At 38.1% G+C, this 21,398-nt stretch overlaps 1 long non-coding RNA gene across 3 annotated transcripts in view; it reads right to left on the bottom strand.

Annotated features, from left to right (window-relative positions):
* LOC135324463 (uncharacterized) overlaps window positions 1–21,398 on the bottom strand; it is a 32,688-nt gene that overhangs the window by 5,647 nt on the left and 5,643 nt on the right. For all 3 annotated transcript variants that reach the window (XR_010385850.1, XR_010385851.1, XR_010385849.1), the window contains exon 2: window positions 19,930–20,096. This is a non-coding gene — a long non-coding RNA (uncharacterized LOC135324463). The remainder of the gene's footprint in view (window positions 1–19,929; window positions 20,097–21,398) is intronic.

The following is a 21,398-nucleotide window of genomic DNA, read 5'->3' as shown; positions in this document are numbered from 1 at the left end:
TAGTAACCACTACGATCAAGGTTGCAAACTTTGAACAGCCAACATCCAAAGTAAACATTCAAGTTGTTAAGATTTTAGGTTGGGTGGACGCTGGGCTGCTCAGCAGCCCTTTGGGTTGCTTTTTACGGACCGAGCAGGGCAGAGGGAGTCTGCAGCCCTGCAATGCTGCGGGAAACGGTTCGGCTGACAGTGCAGCTTGTTTTTCATGGACATGCTAGAGCGGGAGTGTTTCCCTATTCCCTCTGGACGTGAGGAGGCTGTTAGTGGACTAACAGCTGCAGAGCATAATTGGTATTAGACTGGATCTCAAATGAGGTCATAATAATAAATATTGTAAATGTTGTAAAGGACGTTTGATAGTTGTCTTTAACATCTGTAGCTCGCTTAGTATTTGTGGCAGTCATCGTTTGATGACACCGGAGAAGGATAAATATTTTTATAAATAAAAATTGGTTTAGATTTGCTCTGCTTCTGTCTTTCTCCTTCCCTGTTCATATACTGGCTCTCCAGACCTTTTTTTCAAGTCTGCTGCTATTCAGACCCTTTCTGTTAATGCCCAGCTTCCTGCTAAGAAAATCTTATAGAGAGAGAGGGAGTAAGAGAGCGTGCGATACAAGGCAGACACTGTTTTGCAGTAAAATTTCTTAGATTTCTGGCATAACTATTTCTTTGCAGTAAATGTATGTTTTCCATCAGAGTTTGCTCTACCATGTGGCCTAATCTTCTTGATATTTTGCCCGACATATTATGAGCTCAAGCTACTATTTCTTTCCTTTGTACAAGCCAATAATATAAATGCTAGAGCAAATGGTATAAACCCCAATGGAAAACACATCTATTTCATTGGGTTTATTGGTTGCCAGTGGGAATAAACAGATTTCTGTCTTTGAAGAGCTCATTAGCTTTCAAGAAAAAAATCGAAAAGAAAACCTTTTGAGCCTTATAAACCCACTGGGACCTGAAAACAAAATTTCATTTAGTATTTTTGGGAGCCTCCGCTGACCTTGGCTTTGGCAAATTTTGTGAGCTGTACTTTAGCCCACACAGCTTTAGAGGCTTGCAGTTAATTTAGAAAATATCCATTAGTGCCTGTGTCCAAACTGCAGAAGGGTGTTGGTTTGGAAAACAACTGCCTGAGCTTCCCTGATGAACTCTTCTATTAGATCATCCCTGTCACCAGCTTTTCCTTACTATTTGAATGCTTACCTTTTCCTCAAGGTTGATCAAGAGGAGTTTCTTGCTTGGACAAGACATCAATATGCTCTGAAAATCCTAGCCCTACATGCAAGTGCAGTGTACTGCAGGAAGGGTAAATCTGCTGCTACCTGCCTCACTCCTGTGGTTTCCACCTTTTGAAAAAGCATCTAGCAAGACATGTTGGGTCAAATACTGTGATTATTACTTGATCTAAATTGCTATTGATGTTAAAAGGATGATTGTTCAAAAAAAATGCCAGGAAATCTGTCCATTTTTTCCCAGATGGCAGTCACATCCTGCTAGTGGTCTCGTCTGAAGAACTCATTTCTAGAGGGAATTTTAAATGGATCCTTTTAAGCATAGGTGCCTCAAAATACAAACCAGCTTACAAACTGAAGAGAGAGCCTATGGATAAATAGCACACATCTGAAAAATGTGGAAAAAAATATTTGTTTTGACTGTAGTGCTATATCAAATCACACTTGCAAATGGATTTAAAAAGTCAGCAAGGATGATTGACAATGCATTTAAATCTAAATTAAACTTTCATAGTCTGGGCTACATAATAGTTACAATTCCTGAGTTGTCCACAGTTAAAATATATATACGAACAACTGACTTATCTGAGGGATTAGTACTAAAATATTCAAGATGAGCTGGAAGCTCTTAAAGAATAGAACAACTTTTTATGCATCAGCAGAACTGGTCAGTGAATACAATTTCAGGTTTTTATTGATATATAAAATGTCCATAGGTAGCATGACTACTGATACTGCAAGAATAAAACCACAATAACCTCTGGACTCAGATTTCTGTCACTGGCATCTCTGCACCTTCAGGCTTGCAGCTACCTTGCACTCTCAGTCTATATTTGACTCTCTCCTTGTAAACAGCTTTTTAAATTAAAAATTCTATTATGGAGGATCATGACCACAATCTTTCCTGCACTTCCACAACTATTTATGAACTCATCCAAATGTCATGCCCACTCCTTCTCCTGGCACAATCGCTGGATGTTTTTAAAATGTGAAGGCCTCATCTTTGCTGTGAAAACGACCTGCAGCTGGCAGATCTGTCATCAGCTATTTCTTTTTTGACCTGCTGCCACCAGCTGTTATTAAGAGGACCTCAGCAGTGAGCACTAAGGGAATGAGATTGCTTTCATCAGTGATAAAGGAAAGGAATGAGGAGAAGTTGCCTATGAGGTTTGAATCACATTTTTTTCAATGGTTCTGAATTTTTTTTCTCTTTCATTTTCAGATTTCATGATCTAGCTCACTGTCAGCTCTGGGTCATCACAAAGCAGGAACCTTGGCTCCTTTATGTGTTTGTAAAATGAATAATGATGGCCAAGGATATTGTTTGTAGGCTGAGCAACCTTATCTCTTAGCTTTCACTTACATTAAAGGAAGATGGTCTTACTCTTCAGAAAAATATTCAGCATTTTGCAGCATTCTTCTCTGTGCAAAAATAGGTCATGCTATAACTTTTAAAAATCTTCATAAAATATAAGAAATATAATCATTAATGAGTACTTGCTTGCAATCTTTCATCAAGGGTATTTGCTCCTGAACAAATAAAGTGGTTTCATTTGTACTGTAGTCTCAGAATTTGCATCTTTATTTGGAGCCAAAAACAGAATTGGAAGATCTCCTTGCAGAGAAATTTGAATCCAATGATAAAGTTTCTTCAGTCATGTAAGTAAAAAGCACACAATGAAAAAGTGGTACTGCTATGCAGCAGAGAGAGTTGAAAGGGAAGGCAAGAGAGGCATAACCCAAAACTAACTCAATATTTTACCTTTCAAGAAAGATGGTGAAGCTGAATTTAAGAGAAAAGGCAGGATGGCTAGAGGACACAAGAGAATGGGACTGGAAATTATGATGTCAAAGACGGAAGCAGAATTTCTCTACTTTAATGCTCCCGAGTCCAGGGAGCTTTGTAATCTTCTTGCTGCATTATGACTCTCCTAGTCCTGTGCTTTTTGGGCTATAGAAACCTATTTTTGCTTACTACAGACAAAGTAATCACTGAATCTGTATCTTCCTTGCAAATACTCTTCTTGCAAAAATCTCAATCAGGGGATCTCTAAAAACTGTAGGTTTAGGGGTATCTTAAGGTCCTTGCATCTTTCTTGGACCTGTCCATAACTTTGGCTATATTTACAATATTTATTAAAAATGTTTTTATATTTTTTATATATAATTTTAAGACACAAACATCAATGTGTAAGCAGAGGTAGATGCTGCCTTGTTAAATCAATTTGGAATGGTCTCCAGGAAAAAAGCAAAAAACCCCCAATAAAATAGCAGCAGCAAATGCATTAGCATTTCTCTGTCACATTCTGAGGCCCCAATCCTGCAGCGAGAGCCTGCAGGCACCTCCTTTTTAAGTCTGAAGTACTTTTATAATCAAGTTGTGCATTGCTTTTTTAAAAGCCTGATCAAAGTCAATAGCATGGTAAGAAATTCTCATCTTCTCTACCAGAACATAGAATTCTTTTCTGGAGTCACATTCACTTACAGGGAGCTTGACAATGTGGCAATCATGACAACATGATTGAACAGCAGGTGGAGAGGTTGAATGCATATCTAGATTCGTGTTGTGTTATTTTTTTACATGCAAAGCTAAACCCTCTTAAGCTTCAAGATTAAGTTGGGTTTGCTGTGCCACCCAGAGGATGGTATAGGGTTCACTTTGGTTGCATGTATCTATCTGCTTTATCCTTGCAAAGATTAAAGTGAGAAATAAGTATATCTCTCTCTAGTTTAGCAACTACAGGAGTTTTGCTGAATTACTCAAAAAATAAACATACTTCATTTTTCCAGATGGTGTGAAGATTGGAAGGTTGCAGCCCCAAAGTTGATTATTACAGAAAACTTTGTGAATGTGATAATAGTGAATACAGTGATTTTTTTTAATCTAAACTCTTTATGTATACTACGGCAACAGGTATTCCTTAAGTAAACCAAAAGCCTTCTGTCATCAGGGTCTGATCTAATCATCATTGAAATCAACATGATTTCCAGGATCATTCAGGCAATATCAGTAAGGAGAAAAAGGGCATGATGTGGTCAAATCTGAGAAGCTCTGAACAGTTATATGCATATATCTGGGATAAAATTCACTGTTAGCTGGTCTAAATTTTAACTTAATTAGGCCAAATGCTGCATTTAGTTGTAACTCTGTAATAGAGAACTAAGTGTAACAGAGAGTCTCTGTTACAATGTTTATTGTTACTTCACTGTAATTCAGGTTTCAGCCTTTTCTTCTTTTCAAATGTCTTTAAAAGTAGAGTGGTTTTCAATATACTTGCTTAAAAAAAAAATGTATAGTATTTGATGAGGTTGAAAATGTTATGAACCATCTACTGTTAAAAAAAAATTCTTTCTCTAGAGCCAGTCAGTTTCATAACAATATTTTAGTTGTATAAAGAAAATATTTTCTGTTGTGAAATTAGAAATAAAGTAAAAATATGAATGTGAAGTCCACCTGTTCCACAGCACATAAGAATCCAAAGAGAATGACATTTTTTCTCTATAGCCTAATTTGTCTATAAGAACAAATTAAGATTTTGGGTGATTATTGCACTTCGACATCTTTTTTGCACACAGTGAAGTAACACACTTCAGTAGTCCTCTTACAACTACAAAATTTAAATTGATACATGCCCAGCTGAGTCATGCCCCCTTGGTCATTAGGCCGACCCACGTAAAGATATGCCAAATACGGGTTGCATTAAAATCTTTGCTGGTTTTTTAGCTGCTGCTGATTTTCCTACTGGACTCCCACAGGCAATGCTGATGTCCAGCCCAAGCTGCTAAGCCCAGCAGAGTCTATTAATTCTGGTTCATCTCTGCGTGCACTGTATCTTAGTTAATATTAGGGTGTTTGATTAGTTGGAAGTAGTCATCCAGTGGTTTAATATAATATTACAGTATCAGCTACAGTTTCTGAGCATTAACGTTTGCACTACTGTTATCCAGGAGCAGATTATATGCACACCGATTTCACTATCGTAATTGCCTGCTGTTTTGCCTGCACTGTTAACCATGAGATGTTCTCGGCCTGGCAAAAATCGTCATCAAATATCCATAGTATTTTGCTCTTAACGTATGGTGCCATTCGTAGAACTGCTCAGTTTCATGCCTCTGGTTGCATGGCATGCACTATGGGTGAAAGCCTTGCCAAATGAAATGACTGATAAAACTTTCCTTGCTCCAGTAGATTACAGAAGGGCCTTTTTAAAGGGAGTTTCATTTTTTAAATTATTAAATATTATTCATTAAATATTTTTAAATAATATTTCATACTAAATTAAATAATTATATAAAATGATTTCAGGCATTTAGCTAAATAGAATACTTCTTGTGGATTGAGAGCAATGAAACTTACTGCCCTGGGCAACTTTAGTATCCATATGAATACTGACTCCTCAAAAAAGGCTCAAAATGTCATGGTTTCAGTAAGTAGCAACAAAGGAGCTAATGAAGGTCATTATGGACCTGCATGTTTAGTGGATCATGCTCTGGATCTTGCTCTTCATACTGGTCTGGATACAGCAAAAGAGCAGTATACAGAATCCATATTCTGTATGAACTCAGGTTAGAAATCACCCTAATTTGTTATGGTTAAGGATTTCCTTGTTTAATCTAGACTGGTTGCTGATCCAGACTGGCTATAAATAGCTCTGAAGAAGGGTTGTTTTGCAGCCTATTAAATCATTATTAAACCGATGTGTTCTCAGCTACAGGCACAATGCTGCCTAGTGATCCTTTTCAAGACTTAGCATAGCAATGTCCTATAGTAAGTATCACAGGAGATAACTAGAGTGTCAGGGACAAAGGCAGTGGTAAAGACTTTGTTTTATGCCATGACTGTTCAAGAAAAAACATATGAGCTTTTTTTTCCATGACATCTGTAACATCTCAGTCAGTGACTAGTTCCAAGTAATTGTCTACTTTTGGGGTTGGTTGAGTGTTTCATGATGAGGAATTTTTGTTATACTTGGATAAACTCACTAAAACTCAGACTTGAGTTTTGGCTTGCAAAGAAAAAGGCTGGCTTCAGAAAGGACAAATGGTTTTTTGGCTTGAGTTTTGGTCAAGAGTATCTCTTGGTGAGACTCTAGAAGCATTGGGGGAGTTTCAAACTGAGATATGTGTCAAACACACAAGTTGCTTTTGATCAATGAAATTGTTGGGGAGGAGAGCAAGATAGCACTTTATTTGTACTTAAAACTGGTGAAATCGAGCTTAAGACCTCATTTCTTTTTGCACTGATAAATCCTCTAATTACCAACTTGCTATCAAATGTTCCCTCTCAGACAGCAAATGCAGTCAGAGCAAAAAAATCTAAATCCTCATTATTCTCAAGTTTTATGGTTCTGTATGGCATGAAACTGCACTGATCCTTAATGTTTGGTTGCTACCTAACAATAAATGAGAATCCATTGTGAAAACTGGATTAGCTCCACAAGTTACTGTTATTATTTGAACAAAAGGGGTTATAACGATAGCCCTTCATGACAGAGACAAATCCAGATTGGAGTAGATCTTTTTACTCATTTATTGCCAAAGAACAATCTTCTGTGTCTTTTTACTTATTTATTGCCAAAGAACAATCTTCTGTGTCTTTTACTCCTGTTTTCAAGGCCAGAGGGTGTGGGCGAGGATGATAAAAAAAAGAAAAAATAGTTGTGTCTATCACTCAGCTTTACATTTTCATTTCACTAGGTGCGATACCAAGAGTCACCTTTTCTCTCTTGTTTAGGGCATGTATGCAGCTAAGTTGACTGCAAATTAAATTATGCAGAAGAAAAGATACCCTTGTAAAAACTAGTCAGACAAGCTGAGAGAGTTCTGCCTTTTATTAGGAGGGCTTGTAACTGGGGTCTCTGCCCCCCACATTTTCAGCTGGTAGCGCTACAAGGGCTCTTAGAAAGTGTTTTCACAGAAAGCAAACTTTTGCCCTTCCAGTTCATTTCCAGATGTAATACAAAGTTTAGGGTCTGGGTTTTCCTTTTTTTTTTGTCTTTTTCTCAAACTTATATCTGCTTAAGTTTCTCGGTTCCTCCAACCGACTTTCCCTCAGAAGAGGGCTATGGTGGCAGCTAAGAGATCCTTAAGTAGTCAAGCTAATGTTCACTGTTTTATTCATGAGAAACTGGAAGCAAAATCTTTTCAAATGAAGGGTTATTCATAATTAAACATCCTAGCTGGGTTTGCTGGAGTGCGTCGTGAAGATGCTAATCAGTACATGTGAAATCCATACAGATTTTTTTTTTTCTTTTCATAAAAGGAGCTCCAGTTCAGCTATCGTAAATTGTTATCTTTACTGGGGGAATCCTGGCAGGCTTGGCAGGATCCCTGGTGTGTCTCTTGTCTGGGTCACAAATAAATGACCACGGTCCTGTCTGTGCCATTTCTCCAGTGCGATTAATGGGCCTAGTCCTTGGACATAAGTTTTCTAGTTTAAAGCTCGGGGTTCTCCAGCCCCTTCTGCCTGTGATTCGATGGGGTTGCCTGCATGCACTTCCACCGTGGCGTGAGAGGGTTTCCCATTACACATCCTTTCCAGCTTCTTTCTTTTTTGTTGTACCTGTACCTTTTTGGAGCAGATCCTGGTTCTAGTGCATTGTCCTTGCCTCTCATTTGTTCGGTATCTTCTAGTATAGGGTCTGCTTGTTCCAGTCATTATCAGAATTTTTCTCTTGGTTTTGCTACAAGGACTGTTGTTTTTTTTCCTGTTTTTTCCTTCCTGCTCATGTCCCATACTACCCAGCAAGCCCTCTTCTCTTTGTCAAAGATAAATCTCCATCTGACTCTTCTCCCTGTCCAGCCTTCTCTTTCAATTTCTTTCCTGATATTTTCCTGCTCGTTGCTCCCAGGAAACCTCAAGACATCCTTATTAATTATCCAACACATTTATCAGTTGAGGAGGGGGAACCCAGATGTGGTGTTTGCATGCAGGCATATCCACGTGCAGTATGGACGCTCCTTTCACCGAGGGCCTTTGGGTTTGTCCATACGCTTGGGCAGCATTCTCAAATTCCTCCATGAATCAGAGGAACTCGGAGCGTGGCTCTCCGCTCTTGCAGCCTTCTGGGAGCTGCATTGCAAGCCTATGACCTCGGTTTCCCTTCCCCTCACTCCAATTATCCATAGATCCTCTCAACCTATTGAAAATTTCCTGATACGCTCAAAGGTAAAAGATCCCATTCCTTCCTCTCAACTGTGTGTGCATGTGTGTGTGTGTTTGTATATCAGTATGATATGTAGGGTCCAGGCACTTTTCACAATCACTTACTAAAACCTACTGAAAGTATTGTATTTGGGGACGTGCCTGGGGGAAAGTATTCATGATCTCATCAGATTTAGAATTTTTCCTGGTATCCTTGTTTTTGTTGCACTGTGTCTAAGGCAAGCTTCAAATACTGTATGTCCAGAACAAAACTGGACACTGAGTTCTCTCTATCTTTTTTGGCACAAAGTCAATAACTTGCTATAGTAATTGACTGAAGGGGAGAAATGGCAATTCCCACAAACATCTTCGAATGCAGTAGAGCCATACATCTGGACTGTTCCTGGCACCCCACAGCTGGAATCCTCAGTTCGTACTCAGAAAAAATAAAAAACTTCTCGGTGGGCCTCTCCTCAGCATGCAAACACACACTTCATGTTCACTGCTGACTCTTGGGACTTTATATGGGTATTGGTTAAATGAAAACGGAATCTTTTTCATATATCAGTGCCAGTTCACATCACCTAAAGGTGATTAATGTCAACATTCATTGTCATCAAACAAAAAGCAAAAACACTGTGTAAAGCAGACCTACTTTGGTAAGGGCAATTGAAATAATAATCTCTAAAGTAAAATAACTTCATATCTGATTTAAGCAAGCATTCATTTTGAAACGAATAAGATGTAAAACAAAACAAAACAAAACAAAAACCCCACAACCCTCCAAACCATGGTATCCTACTTTGGTTGGTTTTGAAAGGACACTGCAAATACCAGAATTCACATATATTAATATGTGAAAGTGGCTGATCTCAGAGCATATTACAACCCATTCTTGTCACTTGCCTGAGTACTAAAACCTGAGTACAATTTTGAGACAACTGTGGTGAGAAATAATGCAAAATTAGCTCTTAGGCAGTAGCAGTGAATGAAATGAATGATCTTCTCATATTAAAGGGAGGAGAAAAATCTTCCAGAACTGAAATTTAATTAATGGGACACTGACGTAAAATATATACTGATTCAGTACATCTGACTGTAGCTGACCCACTGTAAAAAATAAATAAAAAAAATTGTTCAGAGGCCATTAGACTCTTACTAGGTGCCCAAGTATTTAGAAGTATGGAAATGCAATGTGTGCATACAAATAATCTTGTTTATAGTCTCAATCTTGACCATATTTTGGATTTTTTTTGTTGATGTTTTTTGGTTAATAAAACTATTTTGTCTTTTTCCTGCAGTATTACTTTCCTAATTTTTCTCCCATGGATTGCCTGGGCTTTCCAATAGGCAAAATTGCTTGATTCAACAACTATTGAAGCTAATGAAACATTCTACTATCTACAGGGTTATAGAGACACAAAACAATCTTTACCGCCAGGCTAATAAAGATTTCCCATGGTGTGCATTATACCTTTTATTGTTGTATTTATAACTATTGGCAATGTAATTTTGTCTTTTAGTCCTCTGGCTTTCTGATGCTGATATTAGTTAATTTTTTGCTTTAAATAATCTTTTAAAATTTTCTTAGACCTGATAATTTCCAAAATTTCAGTCTTGCATTGTCCTTGACAGAGTGTATTTCCTGTGGTGTTTTCTTGACAGGGTGGTATTGCCATGATTTTTTGAAGATACTATTTGGTTTCCGCCCCCCCCCCCCCCCCCATGCTTGAGGTTATGCATTCCTTCTGTGATACTTTTAAGGAGCCTCCATGCTGAGCTGAGTGATTGTAATTACTGAAGTTTTGATGTCATATTGTGGTTTTTTTTTTTTTTTAGCTCTATCTTTCAAGTACTGTCTCCTTATCAGAAAGCTAATTTTTGGTATTCTTTCTTTCCTCCGGACTGTTCTACTTATTTATAATGTGGGCACTTTTAGAAGACATTCATTGTGATCTTATTGTGCTAGTGTTCAGTGCTGTGATGCCACCTGAACCTGCACTTCTGTAATAAAACATCTATTACAGTATCCCACTAATTTTGTCATATCTCTGCAACAAAAAAAGTCAAATGCCTCTTATTGCCATGTGCTCTAGTGTTCCAGTTTCACATGCACTTATAAGCTTCTGCCTGCTCTTAGATTTTCACACAGACCGTATATGATTTCTGTTTGCTAGGGAATGCATGCCCACGTTGCAGCCACGTGTAGTGCAAGCAGAGCACGTACCTCTGCCCACAGTAAAGGGCACCAAACACTCACTCTTGGCAGATCCCATTCTTAAATGCTTCCTTGAATTGCCACGACATTGGGCACTGTGATGGAGATGCTCCAGCTCTAGTGTCCAAGGAATGCAAGGGGGAAATGTGGAAAGAGCTCAGCTGAGTGCAGCCTTGCTAAGCAGTGGTTGAGCCACCACTCATAGCAGAAGTGGGGAGAAACAAGATTAGGAGGAGATGGAGGGAAAGCATAAATGCTGAGGAAAACAAAAAGATGGCGATGTGGAGATAGTTTGTAACTACCCTTCCAGAGCGCGAGCACCTGACCTCTCTAGCAAAATGTCTCACTTCCCTCCAGCGGTGGCTCATGAAAATAAGCCTGTACTCTATTAGCAAATTTTCATGTCTGATCTTGATTGCATAACCCTAAGGTTGGGGCAACCAGAATAATAGTTGCTAATGAAACGTGGTTTGGGTTCCTTCTGCATGAGCATCATGATGCAGTATGTAACGATGTCATTACCAAAAAAGGTAACGATAATAGTGATTATGGTGTTTTTGGAGGCAGACATTTGGTGAGCTCATTATATTTGCTTTTGATTAGATTAGATTTGGTGAGATCATTAGGGAAAAGGGTGGGGTTTTTTTTGTAGTAAATTTTGTGCTCTCTGCAGAACTGTGCTCTGACTGTTTATTTAAAAATTACTATTTACTATATCATGAGATAAGCTTTTAAAAGTTCTTTCTCGTTATTTGCTGGCTATTAAATTGAGAAAGATGTTTGCTAAAATGTACCTACCTGTTCCATAAACGCTTGAAATTTAGGGCCATTTTGAAAAGTCAGGTCTTAGAGCTGTCACAGGGTAATAAAATGGCTATGCAGATAAGCATATTTCATTGGTTTATGGATACAAAATCCCCTGAAGAGAATAACAAATCACCATAATGTTTCCTAATGCTGAATCTGAAAGATATGAAAAGTCATAGGGAGGCAGAGAACATCCTACCAAGTACACCTTGGGGAAGTTTGCATGCTGTTTATTCCAGCTAATACAGAATACACCTTGCTCAGGATGCTCAGAACTCTGTTGTTATTGTGGCTACTTTTGCTCTAACAGCAGAATATGGAAAATAAAATAGCGCTCTAAGTGCTAAACGTTTTTTCCCACTATTCTTTTGGAGATAGCAAAATCGCTCGTATGTCTATGTTTCTCTGTTTTTGGATAATGTTTATTTTAGAAAAAGAAATGGTGTATTGTCCTGGGATACAATGTACCGATACTGTCTTATATCACGGGGTCATTTTGGAATACATTTCCTATGAAATAACACAAGATAAATATGTTGCATAGTTAGCTGTTATGCTTACAAAAGTTTGAAAGTCATGAGAGTTTTCTTGTCTGGGATCGGGACCAAAATCTATGTCAACAAATTTCCATAAGGATTGCTGGATACCTTTTTTTAAGTCCTAAATAGTTGTGTTTTTTTTTAAAGCCAAAGAAACCAATTCTTTTTAAGAACTATTGTTTCTAATGTGCTGTTGATGAAGAAAAGCATGAGGAAATACTGAAAAGCAACTGAACTGTGCTGAAAGAGCCTCCTGTTGAACAGAATCGTTCATCAATTCCAACAGTAGCAGAAAGTAAATGGAAACGTGACCTGAATCAGCAACTGAAGAAAGAGCAGAAGTTAAGCCTGTTAGAAATGCTTCTGTCAGATATTTGGCATAGTTTGGCCCTTATATTATATGTCTAAAATGCTGTAGGTATGTTCTCAAAATAATAATAATAATAATAATAATAAAGCTGTAGTAGACATTAAAGCAATTCTTCTTGAAGAAGCAATAGAAGCTTAATAGAAACCATCTGTTAAGATGCTCAGACTCAAGAGGCCATTGTTTGAGCTGGTTATTTTGATCTTTTTCTGTGATTTTTTTTTAACAACAAATTCTCTGCAAAAACACTCTATTTAAATAAGCTCTAAATAAGAATTTCTACCTCTTCCCCTTTTAGGGGAGAAAAACTTTCCCCACACTGTAATTTGATTTACTTTATAGCTGCTTATATGCCATCTCATTCATGGCAATAACCTCCTCTTGGAACCATTTGCCATCTTATTTTTAAAGAAGTCTTATGGTAAAGCTTTCTTGTGAGCATAACAGTAAGCTGAAGTACGTAATCAATGTCTCATAATAGTCAGCTTCTTCTTCCTTCTTCTTTTACATTGAGCTATACAGTCTGCTCTGTGCGATGTAGGTGGGAGTGAGATACACTCAGAAGTCGGTAATGCGACAGAGCCTGTCTCTGCAGTGCTTGATAAATAAAATGTTTTCATCAAAGAAAAACACTAGTAAAGCAACTCTTCTACTTTCACCACACACTTAGCTTTGTACTTTGCTTCATTTAGAGGGCATCTCTGTGCATAGCACTGCAGTGTAGGACAGAGTCATCCAAGACAGTTTTAAATTAGCTGGTTTCAGTTCTGCTAGCGACAGAGTTGGAGAAGCTAGAAAATTTAGCACAGGTAAAATGCCAGAATGTTTTCTTTTTTTATGCAGGTTTTGCATTTGGGCCGTTTCGCACAAGGCAATTTTGTGCTGCCCTGATTCCTAGCGATGCCAGAACAGGCTGGTGTAAAGCTGACCTGGGTAGGTCTACACGAGCTGTAGTCACGGCAGTATAGATGTAAGTACGCAGTAAATCAAACTGTGGATAAGGAAGCAGTCCTAGTGACTGAGGAACTTGGATAATAGCATGCTCTTTACACTTAGCTTTGAAAATAGGACAGCAAGTTATTCTTTATTGCGTAACATTATTTATGAGCTTGCATCCATTACAGCACTTCCATTTTAAGATACTGCTGTTTAAAGCAGGCTCTAATTTGATATCAAAAATAACATTCAAAGCAAAAGCTAATGTTTTATAGATCATCATTAACCTAGATGTTGTGCTTCGAGTGACACGCAATATATGTATATCATTTCTAGTTCATGTTAGTGTATCTTGATTTTTGTGTAGGTAGATGGTGAAATTCTTGCAAAGTTCACTTGAGTAAATATGTAGCTGTAGAGCTCCCTCTAGCAGAGTTTAGTTCTTCACATTCATTTTATCCTGTGTGTCTCCTGAAATGGTTGTACAACTGCTTTTCTTTTGTTTTCTTAAAAAGTGGTGTTTCACATAGGTGTTTTTTTTTCAGCAGCCAGAACTATATATTCTGGGCATCAAACTTATTTTGAAAGCTATCTATATTATACGGGCATATTATTTTCATCACAGATCTGAAAGAGGAGAAATACTATTTCTGTCTTGAAAAGATGTGAAAAGATGTCTGAAAATCTCTTCAAAATTGCAGTCACCTGTACCCTCTAGTGAACATATCACCCCTGCTCAAAAAAGGTGACAGCTACAATATTACCACTAAAAAAGTCAGATAATTCTTTTTTGGAATTGGTAAATAGGTAACTGGTAAATTGGGAAGGTACGTTAATTTGAGAAACATGTGTTCATTTTTTTTCCCTATAAAAGCTGGTCTTATATAAAACTAAGTAGATTTAACAAAATAATAACTTCATTTTTACTAAGCTGAAAATGCATTAATCTCACCATGAAACTTGATTGTAGCACGGTTTTCATTAAGTGATATCAGTTTTACTCTTTTAATAAGTTTTTAACTTATCTTGATTATATTCATCCTTTTTATTACTTATATTGATTGAAACATATTTGATATGAAGCAGCATTTTTTTACAACTGCTACTTGTTTGCTGCTGTATTTTATTTCATGTGTAATAAAAACACATTTATTTTCTTAGTGAGACATATTTTTAAGGATATCTTCTATTGAAAATGTAAAAGAAATCAAACAAATAATGAAAGGGTGATAAAGGCATCATGATCACCAAAGTCATCCAAAGGCTCTGTGGAATAGAAACTAAATATTGTCATTAATATGTGACGGCCTCCATTATGAACTATAAAGTCACATAGCTCATGTTCGAACATGAAATCAGAAGATGGGATTTTTTTTCTTCAAGATTGAGCCCCAGAAGGCCTAGAGCTTTAGTACCTACTGTTTGTCTACTATGACTGGCAGATTCATCTGTCGAAAAACAAAGATGGCATTCGTTTTTGTTAAACAGCGTAAACTACTGATAGATGTTAGGGAATCAATGTAAATTACTGATAGGCATTATGAATTTTAAATCAGTCATTTAAAAGCTGAAACTGGGCTTCACGTTATTTGGATCAGTTATTTAATGGATGCTTCTTCTTTAATATGAACGCTGCTTTAGAAGAGAATTTGCGGAAGTTTGACTAGTGAAATGCCTCAGAATACTGTGCTTTTTGCAAAGCTCTAGAGATTCCCAAAATGGGACCAAAACTTGAGCAGGCTTCGAGCTGAGAGCTGGTATGTCAGCAAGCCACTGAAGGAACCTGGCAGCTTCGTAACCATTAAAGGGAAAATGATGTTCTCTCTCTCTCTCTCTTTTTTTTTTCCTTTCTCCTTTTTAAGTTGTCTCCTCATTCATTCATCAGCTTTGCTTGTATTTATGAATCGCAGTTCTCAACAGAAGAGACACTTGGTTTGGCGTACTGGCAAGTATTCAAGAAAGGAAGAAAAGTAGGGAAAAATTACGATGTGTTAACATGGGCAAAGTGACACTTTGCTGCCAGGCAGATATGAACTGTACTTTAGTGCTGATTCAATAAAAGTAGCTGATCTTTCATGTACTAAGGAGTGAACAGTTTGCTACAAAATGGTTTGGAGTGCAGAAAAGGGGCGGGGGGGGGGGGGGATTTTACCCTCTAAGTATGTTATTTTGAAGGAGGCAGTGGTCCTTCTCACTAGCTTTTTTCACAGGCCAAAAGGGAAAACGGGAGGAACAACTTGCTCATTTGGCTCATTTCTACTACAGAGATGGCCATTTCATAGGTCAGGAGGGACAGTTAGAGGAAGAGCTTGCTTATTTGGCTAATTTCCACATAATTTCCTGCAATCAAACCATATCCCTGTTTGCTTTTGCTGTGTCTTCCTCTGCTTTTTTCTCTAAAAGTCAGACTAAATGAGAATATCAACTGTATGATCCTCTAAGCATGCAAGAACATGTGTGTTTCTTGGGTATCAAAGCTGGAAGGACTCTAATCTTCATGACCTGAGGCTAGAAAGGAATAAAAAGTTATCTACCTTTATATGAATATCAACTGTAAAATAGATAATATCAATTATGCTTTTAAATATGCTCTCAAGTATCACTGATAGCTACTATATTGCACATATACTATAAACAAACATATTTACCTTCCTTCTGGCTAGCATTGAACTAAGCCTGTATGCAGGTTTCTAAATTCGTATTTCTTCTGAACAGCCATTGGTTTAAAGTTGAATTTAAGATTTTGGTTTGGAGTAAATGGCATGAGCCCTCCCTGTATAACTTACTGCCTTCCCAACCTCTGTAGCCATAGCTGCAGTCACAAGAGGCCATTTATCCTGGAACACCCTTCTTTATAGCTATGAAGGAGGAAGCTATTAGCCAGGCATCCTCTGCAAAGCACCTCACTCTTAGAACTTTCTCTCCCCTTTCATCTGTAATAAACTGAATTTGTTAACTGATAGGTTGTATTATAAAGCTTTCCCCCCCTTCTTCATTGCTTTGCAAAAATATTTTATTTGGCTCCTTGTAATATTAGAGAAACTTTTCCAGAAGAGATGTCTTTATTTCCAAAGATCAAAGGAAGTCATTAGGCTAATATCTGCAGACTGATGGATGAGGGGATAAAAGTACAAGTACTGTACAAAGAAATTTCACTACATTAAGAAGAAAACTATAGGTGCTGCTCTGGCACCCACTTGCAGATACCGAATACAGGTTTCCTGAAGCAAAAAATATCATTAACTGGTCTGTATTCCGCAAATGGTTACCTTTCCTAGCTAATTGGAAGATGAAAACATTTATTCCAGCTTTAAAAAAAGGAGCACAGGCAAAATACACACAATAGTTGGATTTAAAATAATCTCCCTTTAAGGCCATCTTCGGAGAATATTTATGGACAACTTCACTTGTACAACAGATTAGGCTAGTTTCAAGTCACACAGTTCACACTTGCACAGAGGTCTCGCATTCTCCTCTGAGCAGCTAGAACGCTGTCTGATTTTGTTGTTACATCTGTCTCTGCTTCTAAGAATAAGATATCTAATTGAGTTTATGTCCTGTTGCACCATTATTTTGTTGTGTGAAGCTTGAGAAGCATAACTGAGGTGCTTCACTTATCTGTGAGACCTCCCATGACTTTCTTTATGAGCTGAATGCTCATATTCTGATTCCAAAAGCAGAGCAGAGTCCAAAACATCTCTAGTGGAAGTAGAGGCTGGAGCAAGGCCTTCAAAACCCACACGGTAGTTGTTGCTCTCTCTTATTCAGAAATGGTGAGGCTTCAGCGAGAAGCTGGTTTGGGTAGCTGCCATTTCCAGAAGGATGGGGGCCAGTTTGAGAGTTTCCATAGGAGAGCAGCAGTGCTCGTCAGAGGTCTAGAAAACAAGAGTCAAGAATCATGACCCATGAGAAAAGCTTGCGAGAATTTGTTTGGTCTAGAACGGGAAGGCCCCAGAGAGCAGTGATACATGTGCAGAATGCTGCTGTTGGAAAGGGGACACAAAGCAAATGTTCTTCACACCTATAGCTAAAAAGGTAATAGCCTGACAGCGCAAAAAAAAAAAAAAAAAAAAAAAAAAAAAAAAAAAAAAAAAAGCATAGATCAGTCCCATGGAAAGACAGATTTTCTAATAGTTGTGATAGTTTAATGCCAGTATTGATACCACTTGGAGAGCAGGCATTCTCCATCACAGAGATTTTAATCTCCTGATGGATTTCATAAGCACCTGTCAGATGAGACATTGGTATTATGACTATTTCTTGGGCAGGAAGATGGAGAAATGGCCTGCCTGGTCTTATTTTTTTAGGATTACATGATGTCAAGAGGTGAGTGAGAGGGAAGCTCTGCAGTATGCTGACCCTGCCTTTCCCAATCTGATGAACAACTGTAATTCAGCTTCTGCAGGAAGGGAGAAGGGAAACAGCTCAGCCTTTCTTTGTGACATTTTTCTACCTTTTTACACTTCCTTGAGCGTGTGAGATACTGGAAAGTAAGCTAATGGTCAGAACTGATTTGTATTGTTTTTTTTTCTCCCCGTAGGTGTGTTCAAAGGCTCTGGCTAGTCAGAGGACGTATGGAAAGAAATCAGAGCCAGGAAAAGCTGCATAGAAATCAGGTCTCTGTGGATCCCTGGTAGAATTGTTGTTTTTATGTGTGTGAGCTTATTTCCACCTTATGAATGTACCTCTCACATGAATTCTTCTATGGAGGAAGAGCTGGATGTCTCCAAGGAGAGACATCCCTTAAAAAGCGAGACCCTAAATATTTGTGTATAGGGAAGACAATATTTCACTGAAAAAAATGTCCAGCTGGATAGCTTAAAAAGTTGCTGGTGACACGCAACTAAGAGTTCAGGTCCAGGCCTAAATCAGTAACGACCAAGAGCGAGTGGCAGTCAAATGATCACACATTTATTCACACCTGGGAGTACATTTTGTGGTTAGATGTATCTATGAAAAATAGTCACTTGTCGAGTGCCTTGTCAAGTCAGCTACCACCCCTACTGGTATGCTTCTAGTTCCCGGTCCTCTCCTTTTTTTCATGTTAAAATTAAGGTAAAAGGAAGGGTGTGTGTGTGTGTGCGTGTGTGTGCAGAGAAGCTTGCACATTTAGAAAATGATTAAATGACCTTAAATTTTCCTTTTACCACTGCCCTTCCCATGTGGCTTTCAACAAATCACTTGACTATGTCTTTGTTCTCTATTCCACTAAAATGAAGATAAAAATATGCTTTCCTATCTTACAGGCATATGAGTAGAATAAAATACTGAGAACTGTAAAAGGCTATGATAGTAGAGCTATAAAGCTATGGGTTGAGCACCACATAATTTGATTTGTAATAAGCCATTATGTCGATGGCCTCTCAGAAATATTTGTTAATAATTAATCGTGACAGGATTGTCATCCTTCCTGTTGTTTAGGCATATATTTATGCTACCAGCCCCAGGTACTATAATTTATATAATTTATTTTGACTAGTTAAACAATCTGTTTCCTTCATATTGGTTGTGAAACAGTCTTATATTGCTGTCTCTGTGTGCAGGTAAAACCCTTGGTCTACCAGCTCTCACACTGGCAGAAAAAGCAGGAGCAATCATGGATGAACCAGAGTTACATCAGTTGGTTCAGAAAAGATGTTTGAAAGCAATCCCAAGGTTTTCTGATGATACATACTAGTTTCCATTTTCCTGGAAGACACAGCTTTTTTGAATAAATCGCCCCACTCCAGTGGAGGTCTTTGAGCACTGCGGTGACTGGCGCTTCCTGGCTTTGGTTCACGATGATGGTCGCTCAGCTTATCAGTCTGTTTATGTCTACTGACCTCACTTAAGCACACCAGCTTCTGTGCTTTTATTCTCACCTATCTCAGCATAACTGGAGGGAGAGGAAGGAGGAGATGGGAACTGCGAAGCAAAACCAAGAACATCTCTCATGGCACCAGTATTTTCTTTTCCACTTTGACTCAAGCGAAAGGTTTGAGGGGGGGAAAAGAAAAAGAGTAGCTTGGAAACCCTTTAGCCATGTGTTCGTGGCTTTTTGCCTATTTAAGAGTATTGCACAACCTGTGTTTTATGTTCTGTCACCTCGATTTCTTTATATTTTAGCTGGTCTCCTGGTGCCACTGTTTGCCATTGGCCCGCCTTCAAAGCGAGCGCCTGTGGGCAGTGCTCCTACAGCGTGTAACATACCGTACGCTTTGACAACTCATGTGGTCTTAATGGGTTTCCCAGTTACAGAGGCTAAAAGAGCAAGGCAGCCTGTTCTGCAGGCTACCACATAGCAGTTCTCATGAATAAATCCCTTAGATAGGAAAAAATAAATCATTTCTACAGTGTTTGTTTTTTATCTGGTAGGTATAATGAAATCTTTCTCTCCTGCGGCAGGGGAAAGTGCAAATAGGATATCCGCAAAGTCATTTAAATGAATAATGACTTGGAGGCTAGCTAACTTCATTTCTATAAGCCTCATGGTCTCTTCAGTGTTTGCAGCTAGATGACAAATTGAAGAAGGATGTCCAAAAATCAGTGATTATCTTTGTTCACCTACCCTATTGCATGTTTGCTTTAAAGCTATATGGAAAGAAATATGGACGTCAGCAAACAAGGCTGTTTATAAGTCTTGCCTTACAGAACAGCAAGGAAATGAAATTTGCCGCATGGACCACTTCCTTTGATTTACTTACAGCTTTTGGAGTTATATCCTGTCTTCATCCGCTCTTGTTTTCCTTGACTTTGTTATCTTGATCAGCCTTCAATCACCTCTATAGCAGTGCCTCCTGATCCTGCATCTGCTCTCTTCCCTCTTGCCTTCTTTTTCTATGTGTATGTTAATAGTGTAATATATGTTAATCTGTAAAATAAGAACAGTAATATATCTATAGCGATATCCTGACAACTATAGAGCAATTTAACTACCAGAATATCTAAAACCCACTGACTTTCCTAACCCTTTCTTGGAGCCATGGTTCACATCCTACAAGATTTCCCTTTCATATTTCTCATTTACATATTATCATTTCCATTCTCGTATTCTTAGTTTTTATTTTGAAGTTTATATGCTTTCAAATTATTCTATTGGCAAAAAATGCTGTTTTTTTTTTTCTCAGAAGCAGTGTAAGTACATTATGACTGTACTAGTCAACTGTTTAAACTGAATATATGTTAGGCAAAGGTATTTTCAGCTCACTGTAGTTCTTAACATGATTGCCCCATTTCCCCTGTCTAGAATTAGGATAAGTTCAGAAACAGACTGGTTGCCTAATGGGGTTGGATTGGGTGTGGACTATTGAATCCTTCCTCTCAAACTCTTATTAGTTTAAATATAGCCGATGTTTACATAGCGTTCACTAATAATCTAATCTGTTTGTCAATTTTTCTGCTTTGACTGTAAATGCCGTATATTTTTGAAGCGGTCCCAGATGTTTGTAGTTCCTGCCAAATGCTTTCAATGGCTCTATGGTTTGCCCTTCTGTCTGCTGTCCCCACATCCTTTTAATGTGGGGACAAGCGGGTGGGGAGAAAATGAAGTAACCTGCTGAAGTTCCCCGACTTTGTTTCTGATACAAATTAGAAACGGTTACAAAGTCTTTAAATACTAACGTTACGGTCCCTAATGGGATGAGAATAATTTCCTAGTGGGGAGCAGAACTCTATTTTTCCACCTTTTTTGATCATTTGAAATTCCTTTGATCTCCTAACGTGCTCTTATGGTTTGGCAGAGGGGTTAGTTTCACTGTCTTTATTTCAGAGAAAGGCTTCCCTCTGCTAAGAGAATTCAGAACTATCAAGCTACTGTCAAAATATTCTCCTCTGTTACTGCTCAGGCAGCACATAAAGCAAGAGAGCAGGGCTAAGAATTTGTCTCCTTATATATAAATGATAATGCAATTAATCCACTTTTTTCTCCCCAACAGTTAATGGTTAATGCAGTGTGCACATATGCATTTACAAATTATAACACACTCGTAAGCAGCATTTATTTCTAGGACAAGAATAGTTTGAGACACACTTATTTCATTATTTTTAAATGTAATCATCAAGAAGAACCATGCAGTGTGTCAACTAATAGTGTGAAAGTATTCTCTGTAAGCACTTTGTGCTATAGCATCTCTTCTGTGCCCTGCAATAGCAATCACTATTTACAGCTTTTGAT

The sequence above is a fragment of the Dromaius novaehollandiae genome, chromosome W (assembly GCF_036370855.1).
Source record: "Dromaius novaehollandiae isolate bDroNov1 chromosome W, bDroNov1.hap1, whole genome shotgun sequence".
In the NCBI taxonomy this organism is placed as follows: Eukaryota; Metazoa; Chordata; class Aves; order Casuariiformes; family Dromaiidae; genus Dromaius; species Dromaius novaehollandiae.
Note: the sequence above shows the minus strand (reverse complement) of the source record. Positions and strands in the feature narration are given on the sequence as shown.